The sequence below is a fragment of the Mustela erminea genome, chromosome 8 (assembly GCF_009829155.1).
Source record: "Mustela erminea isolate mMusErm1 chromosome 8, mMusErm1.Pri, whole genome shotgun sequence".
Classification (NCBI taxonomy): domain Eukaryota; kingdom Metazoa; phylum Chordata; class Mammalia; order Carnivora; family Mustelidae; genus Mustela; species Mustela erminea.
Genome location: NC_045621.1, coordinates 76,477,663 through 76,485,019, shown reverse-complemented (window position 1 = coordinate 76,485,019; position 7,357 = coordinate 76,477,663). Strand labels below are relative to the sequence as shown.

General features: G+C 34.9%; 1 long non-coding RNA gene across 1 annotated transcript in view; it reads right to left on the bottom strand.

The window, feature by feature from the left end:
- Nucleotides 1–228: 228 nt before the first annotated feature.
- LOC116597859 overlaps nt 229–7,357 on the bottom strand; it is a 44,738-nt gene continuing 37,609 nt past the window's right edge. The window contains exon 2 of the long non-coding RNA XR_004288817.1: nt 229–1,860. This is a non-coding gene — a long non-coding RNA (uncharacterized LOC116597859). The remainder of the gene's footprint in view (nt 1,861–7,357) is intronic.

Genomic DNA, 7,357 nt, shown 5'->3' with positions numbered 1-7,357 from the left:
AGTACACATCAGAAGGAGAAGCAGGTGTTAATAGCACTGGAACTTTGCCTTGCAGATTATTTACATAATCTGGGTAAATTTACATACTTTCTAATTTGTGCATGTTAAAAACGTGTCATTTTATCATCCATTTCACTGTCTTCAGATCACAATTTTTTCAGTTTGTCACGTAATGCTAAATTTACCTTCTCCATGGTAAAACCTTGTAGATAGCTTGTGTTCCCCCCGCCCCCAGTGGCTCAATTCTTTGGTGTTTCTGAGCAACAGGTAAGAATAGCTCATCTATTCTTCATCAACAATTGACTGAAGCAAGATTATGTAACAGAGTAAGTTTTATTTGGTCTGTTTCATGAATTCATGAAAATTTAGATCAGTCCTTTTTTCTTTTTCTTTTCAGTTCTGCCTTAAATATTGTTTTAAAGATCTCTGACATTTTCAAACATAAAATCTTTTGAGGCACATCTATCAGTATTAAATACTCAGTTTATGCCACTTGATATTAAACATTTTTATGCTGACACAACAAAACAAGAGGATGTCATTATTCCATTTCCTAGTTTTGACACTGTCTTATCATATGATCAATGTCTTGATAGATATATTCTTCCTGTTTTAAGACTGATTTCTAGCTTATATCACATATATTATTATTCCCTATTTGAAGCCATTTAGCACTTTAAAAAGTTTCACAATGCACATATTTGGAATTATATATTCACATGTAAATTTTCCTACCTCATTTTATAAGAATCAGAAGAGGTTGGTGACTACATAAACCATATCTAATACTAATATATCTTTAAACGCTTTAAATGGTACTGACCTCATAGATAGTTCTTTAACACACACACATACATGCACACATACACAATGTCTTTTTTAAAAATAATTCTTATGTGTGCCTAAACCTGAATAAATATAAACTGTACTGCCTCTCCCACATTTCCCTTCTCTAATCTCCTTTCTGCAGCTCCTTCATGCCCATCTCAGAACAAACACAATCTGCATTCAGAACAGAACCGTTTACAAGTTCAATGGAGTTATTTTGGGTGAGTCATTGAAAACACAGTACAAAACCTTTCCTCACTCACCAGAAATGCATTTTTAAAATAAAGCCAAAGTGAACAAGGCTTGGCAAGTTTGAGGGTGGACAAAATGGGGAGAGAGCAGGATTTCTGCCAGACTCAGACAGGATTTTGCTAAACCATTTTTGTCTATTCCTTACATTCAACTCTACCAATTTTTCTTACCATAGTAACCAAAAAGTATAAGATTGAGCAGGTGGGACATCAAAACACAAACATTTCAGTTCAACTGCCACTGTGATACTGAATAGAACCAGCAGATCCCTAATATCTTAGCATCAGTTAAGTCCCCCTTTTTGTCATTCTTTAATTCAGAAGCTATAAGATGTATCCACTAAATAATCTTATTATAATTAAATCAATTTTGACAAATTAATAATAATTATAGGCAGTTTTTGGAAGGTTGTATATAAATTTGGTAAACAATTCTTTAAAATTGCTAAAATAAGAGAAGTTCCATGAAAGTTAATTAAACAATAAAATATTAAAGGAAATAGAGCTATAGAGACAGAAAATAATAAGCTAGTTCCTAAAAAAACTTTTGAAATTGAATTAATATAATGAAAGTCTATACAAATGGCTTGATACATTTTAAATATTTAACAATCAGGTATTCAAGATTTATGAATCAGTATAGATTCTTCATTATCTATCTATATAACATATTACTCACCCTTTATCCTTCAGAGAACTTTCTAACAGAAATACAAGTAATTACTCTTCCACAACTTGGTACAAATCAGTTGAGGTTCACATCTCATGAATGAGGAGAAACCTAAAAAGAATCACGAAGGAGAGATTCTTAAACCTATAATGATAATTCAGAATTCCTTTGCTATAAAATTTGATAGTCCATGAAAGCCACCTTTAACATAGGTTGACCCAGAAAGTTACTTTGTGGTAACTGACACAACCTGTAGGCGGCCCTATGGTTAGAATTGTTCACATAGGGTCTTTCTCTAAATCTATGGCACAATCCAGGTTCTACTAGATGAAACTATGCAAATGTTCTCCTTGAACTCCCTGCAAATTATTAGTTTCCACAAGTCAGGGTGACAATTATGGGTTAAAAGGAATGCAAACTCTGTGTTTGAAATTAATCTGGCTATGAAAGCACTAGGGTCATAATAAACAAACACATATTTCCTGCTGTAGTTTAAGAGCATAGCCAAGAACTCTGGTTTCCCACATTTGGGGAATTTTTTCCTTTTCTTTTATGGTTAGGCAATTGTTTTTAAATTATAAAATAAGTACTTATACAGCCTTCAAAGCTTATCTCAACAATCTAAGAATGATTTTATCACATATAGTTGTATTTAAATATAATCAACAAATGTTCAAAAGTTAAAGGGACTAAATATCTATTGATGGGAACCCAAAACTAAGAACTTCCCCACAATCTTATTTCAAATCAAACAGAAAAATGAAGAAAACTTCCATTAAATTTCTTCGTAGCAGGCAAGAAAGGTAGCATATTTGGCCTGGACTACATTAGCACTAAATCAAACAGCTTAAAGTTATGTCTATTAATAGGTTGTTATTATATAAAAGAACTACAGGGTAAAGGTCAACACACAGGTTGTTTTGGTTAATTTTTTAAAAATCCCCTGAGCCAGTGTCTTTCCAATTTTTTTACTAGTCAGCCAAGTTGGCACCTTGAAAACCTTTAAATACTGTAACTATAATAGTGCTGATACTCAGTTTGGAGAAACGCTGTTAGAAGAGCAATTATTTCAGTGGACCCAAGGAAACAACAATGTTGAAAATGGATATGTTTGATTGAGCACTTGCTTTGTGTAGACACTGTACTTTTAGTGCAGGATTTATAGTGTCCCCTTGAATACAACAACCCTAAAGGGCTTGTATCATTCTCACTTTATAGTCAGGGAAACTGAGCTTCAGAGAGGTTAATTCTTGCCCCAGGCCATGTACTAGTAAGTGGCAGCTTAGAACCAGGACTTTTCCCCTGCAAAGTCTATGCTCTCACCTAAGATATGTGACTGTCACCTAGTATTCCAGATCCACTGTTAGAGAAACATTAGTAACTACTTACTCTCTTCAGACTGAGGAGATTCTTCCCCTGTAGCTGATGGGCAGAGGATCAGTGTGACTCAGAACTGGAAGGAATCCTATGGAGCCAATTACCTACTACAATTCCCTCATTTTACAAAGTGAGGGAAACTGAGCTCAGAAACTTGAAGTAGCCTGCTCAAGGTTGGCCATCTAGTTAGTGACAGAATTAATTAGGGACAAGAATCCATATCTCAAAACCCTACAAACACTGATAAAGGCAAAAGTTGAAAAACTGCTTTTATCTTATCAAATGTTCTAAAAAACTCAGAGAATGTAAAAACAAAGATTTTAGTATCTAAGCTTCTTAAGGACATGTAATATTTCAATTTATCAGTCAAGGTGGCCCAGAATTTGTCCTTGTACCTAGCTATCTTTGTGGAGAGGACTCAAGGTTGGGGACAGTGAGAATCTCTGCAAACTAGAGTATATTATTCAACTAATTTTGAGTCCTTCTAGGATAACATCCTATATTCTGTTAGATATAAAAACCCAAGACTATAGCATCCCTGTCCCAGCCACGAGAGCTTATTCAGGGGGAATCACACTCATGCTCAAGAAAAGAGAATTTTTACTTCTTAACCTAAAGTCCAGTCTTCTAAGTAAGACTTAACTGCCCAATAGGAAACCTGAAGTTTTAAGATTTCACCTTTTACAAGAACTATTTAAAATTCCATTTTTAAGAAAAACATTATTCAGAAAGTTTTATTGACAGGTAAAATTCAGTCACTACTGTGACTAATATATACTATATGTGAGTATTTCAATGTGTTAATATTTAGCCATGATTAAAGCAGACCAGCAAAGATCTGGGTATCTCAATAGTATCAAATGATTTCCAAAAAGATGGTTTTTACAAAATCACTCTGATTTGTGAAATGACATCAATCTATATTGATTCTCAATATGAACAATGATGTGAAATGAGATGTGTTTTTTCTAATAAGGAGTCTTCCCAGAAGTTGTTAAGTATATCACCTGGTGTTCTCTTTAGAAGAAACTCAGAAGAATGTCTTTTTACAGTATTTGTTCCAAGATGAGTTGAAATTACTGGGACATTTTATTCTAATCACATGGACACCGGGACTTGGATAACTAACAAAGTTTCTGTTTTTAACATTGGTTACTAGAAAATTGAAAGCCAAATATGTGGCTCACCCATGGTAGATGAGTAGGTCATCATGGTATGCATCCTAAACCTTATTCATAGCTCTGTTTTGTCCCCACCCTTTTTTTGTTCTTCTATTTTTTTTTCCTTCCTCAAAATAATATGGTATAGTTTCTGATATTCTTTTTCTGCACCATGACAAGGAATAGCTAACTATGCAAGAATATTATGCAAAATTATGTTTACTATTAGGAGGGAAACAAAGATGTTACATTACAATGACAATATTATGGCTTTTTTCTTTTATTTTCCAAACTTTCTGAAATTTACAATTTAGGGAGAAAAGGTTATTTGAACTTTGAAAACTCTAGCTATTTATTCAAAAGACAGAAGTATGGGAAATATTTGCAAGCCCCCTGCAATGTACTTCAGTTTGATTATATTAAGGCAAGAGAGGAACTGTCATAAAGTGAGGTTGGAATGGTAGGTGAGAGCCAAATTTCAAAGGCCTTGGTATATTATTCTAAGATTGTGTTATTGCAGTTGGGAAGTCAGAAGCACCTTTCAGTTTTTAACTAAAGTGCTTTATTGCAAGATAACTAGTAACTATATAGCTGAAAGAGTTGGGCATAGGAAGTTGTTAGGCAAGGGAGCCAGTTAGAAGGCTTGTTATTATGTTGCTTGAGGATACGGAGGCCAATAGAGACTCAAGTTAGGCTGGTGAGATTAGGGGCTTCCATCAGATTTCACAAGTTAGAAATGGGTGGAAAGAAAGAAACAGAATGATCTTTAAGGTTTTTTCTACTGTAGATATGTGACTAGGTATTGGTGTTGTTCAACATCATAGAGAATTTAGGAAAATTTGGTATTTGGCATTAATTTGTTTGGGAGTAAGGAGAACAGAGAAAAGAATATAAATGAGTTCATTATAGGACATATTAGATATGAGGTCCTTCTAAGTTATACAGATGGAAAGGTAGCCTGAAGCATTCAAAAATACAGTACAGAACTGAAACTCTGGATGAATGTTTGGCTTAAATTTTGTAAGGTATGTGTGTGCTTGCACTTACTAACACTAGACGGCCATGTTTCTATTTCCCAAGTAAACTATTCCCAATATACCAAAGCAGTGGTCATCGGTGATTTCTGAAATGCTAATCCTCTGGATCATTTTTAGCCCTCACTTTATACTTATCTTTATAGCTTTTCCAGGATTGGCTATTCCTCTCATTTCTTTCTTGATCTTACATTTTCCTCTTCTTCTACTTCTCCGTCTCCTTCACTGGTTTTCATTCTTTTATCAGCTTTATTGTTGTGTTCCCCACAGAGCTCCCCATGTTTATACACTCTCCCTGACTGAGATGGAGAAGACTAAGGATGGAAAAGGTTGGGGGGAAACAAAAGTTTGTTGAATGTATTAAGTTTGATAGCCTGTTAGAAATCCAAGGGAATATGTTGTGTAGGCATTTAGATACATGAATATCGAGTTCAAGGGAAAAATCTGGACTGAAATATAGATTTAAGAGTCATCAGCATATAAATAGTATCTCCAGCTAAAAAACTAATTGAGGTCAACAAGGGGGAATTGATGAAGAATGGTAATAAGAGATGTCTGAGGATAGTGCTTGGAGTACTCTACATTTTAAAGGCAGATAAGTGAGAAGAATCCAGCAAAAGAAGCCAAGAGAGATCCACTAGTATAACTAGCAAAATGGGAAGAGAACTAAGAGAAGTGGTATCTTGAAGGCCACTGAAAAAAAGGTTTTAAAGAGGAGGAAATGATCAACTCTACCAACTTCCTGAGAAGCTGATTAAGATGAAGACTGAGAATTGACCTCTTGGTTTGGCAGTACAGATGTTGTTGCTACCCTTGATAATAATTGTGGTGGAATAGTGAACAGTGAAGCCTTGATTGTAGTGGGACTCTGTGGGGCTGGTTTCGTTTTAGAAGAGGGAAACAGGAAACAGCAGGGGCAGTCAAACTAAAACAATTAATTAGTTAAGACAGAAAAAAAAGAGGGGCACCTGGGTGGCTCAGTGGGTTAAAGCCTCTGCTTTCGGCTCAGATCATGATCTCAGAGTCCTAGGATCAAGCCCCACATCGGGCTCTCTGCTCAGCGGGGAGCTTGCTTCCTCCTCTCCCTCTCTCTCTGCCTGACTCTCTGCCTACTTGTGATCTTTGTCTGTCAAATAAATAAAAATCTAAAAAAAAAAAAAGACAGAAAAAAAGAGCAAGAAAACCATTATAAGATATATGGCCATTCAAGATCATGAGTATCTATGTACGGATAAGGTTGGGCAAAAGCCAAGTTCTAAAGTTTTGACCCCTCTGACTTTATTTCCACTTAATTTTAATATTAGACCTTCTTATAATTACTATCATTTGTCAAAAATAGTCATGAGAGAAGTAAAGATAGAAACAGTAAATGTAGACATCTGATGAAGAACAGATGAAGATAGGAAAATAGCAAAAAGGAAATACAGAGTTGAAAAAGGATTTCTGGTTATTTTTTTAGGAATAAACCATGTTTATTGGTTAAAGACAAGAGCAAGTAGAAAAAGGTTAAATATACACAGGAAATGTTAGGTATTTGAGGGATAAGATCTTAAGAAAGGGAGGAAAATTTATTTCACTTAGGTCATTTCTTTCTTTTAGGTTAGAAAGACATACAGTGTATCAATGTAGTTAAATTATCTGGAGAAGATAATTTTTTTAAAGATTTTATTTATTTATTTGACAGAGAGAGAGAGAGAGAACATGAGCTGGGGGAGCAGCAGGCAGTGGGAAAGGGAGAAACAGGCTCCCGACTGAGTAGGGAACCTGATGCTCATAACCTGAGCCAAAGGCAGACATTTAACCAACTGAACCACCCAGGCGCCCCCAGTGGACGATAATTTAAAGGAGTTCGCATGTAATGTCCTATATATACTCTAAGAATTAGGCCAGATCTTCTGCTGAAGTAATGGATCATGAGCTGGTTGGAGAATTTAAGAGTGAAGGTTTGGCATATCTATTATTAAAAATGGAAACAAAACTAAGGGAAAAGTAAAATATTTATTTAACCATTATATACTACTCTAGGCACCTTTTAAA